This window comes from Pteropus vampyrus, unplaced genomic scaffold, assembly GCF_000151845.1.
Source record: "Pteropus vampyrus isolate Shadow unplaced genomic scaffold, Pvam_2.0 Scaffold5, whole genome shotgun sequence".
NCBI lineage: Eukaryota > Metazoa > Chordata > Mammalia > Chiroptera > Pteropodidae > Pteropus > Pteropus vampyrus.
The window spans coordinates 2,589,482-2,590,499 of record NW_011888786.1 but is presented as its reverse complement, the minus strand read 5'-3'; positions in this window follow the sequence as shown (position 1 = coordinate 2,590,499).

Genomic DNA, 1,018 nt, shown 5'->3' with positions numbered 1-1,018 from the left:
AAGTCTACACATAAAATTAACCGTCACAATACCACTTAACGAAAACCCAACACAAAAGCCGCTGGGTTTATACAGTCGGTGAAGTAGAGCAACATTCTAATTTCACTGGTTATTCCGAACCCTCCTTCTAATTTCAGCCTTGAGCCTCCCCTCATCACTGACTCCTCCTGGGATGCCCTTCCAACCCTGCTTCCTTTACCACTGGAAAAAATCGACTCGTCTTTCAGAGTTTGGATCAGATGTCACCTCTGTGACACTTTCTTTAATTCCACATCCCATTCTGATGAATTAATTCCTTCCTACCTGTCGCTTCAAATTAATTCCTTTATGTCTGTACTGTTACAGCATTGATCACACTGTCTTGCAATTGCTTGCGCGTCAAACAACAGATTAGCATCGTGGTTACAAATAGAAACTCTGGCTCGAGACTTCCACTTAATTCTTGACCTCAGCAAGTTGCGCAACATCTCTGTGCCTTGGTTTCTTCACCTATAAAGTGGAAATGAAGTCGTCCTGACAATCTGTAGTTGTAGTGAGGACTCAATATATGTAAAACTCTTAGCACAGTGTCTAGTATGTAGAACCACTAAAAAAAAGGTAGTTATTTTCATTCTGAGTTACTGTTTCTCTCATTCTTAGTTACTGTGTTATGTGGAAAGATTCAGTGTTTCTGGAGGGCAAGGACATCAAGGTGTCCCCCCTAATATTGTGTGGATTAGACCAGGGGTCTGTAGACATTTATTGGATTGTTCAGTACCTTCTATTTATGGGGTTCTCTACAATATCCAAAGGCTAGCAGCATTACTGCTCACTGAAACCTCATTGCAATCTTTGAGGTCATTCTTATCCCCATTTCACAGATGAGGAAACCGAGAAGTAGTCAGTAAGTGAATTGTCCAATATCACCCACAGGTGGCAAGTGCGGAGTCTCCACCTCCACCTTTAAGTCCAAGGTCAGTGAGAGAGAAGGGCAGAGATGCCAGGAATTCAGGAAAATTTTTCCTTTCGGGCTCAGGCA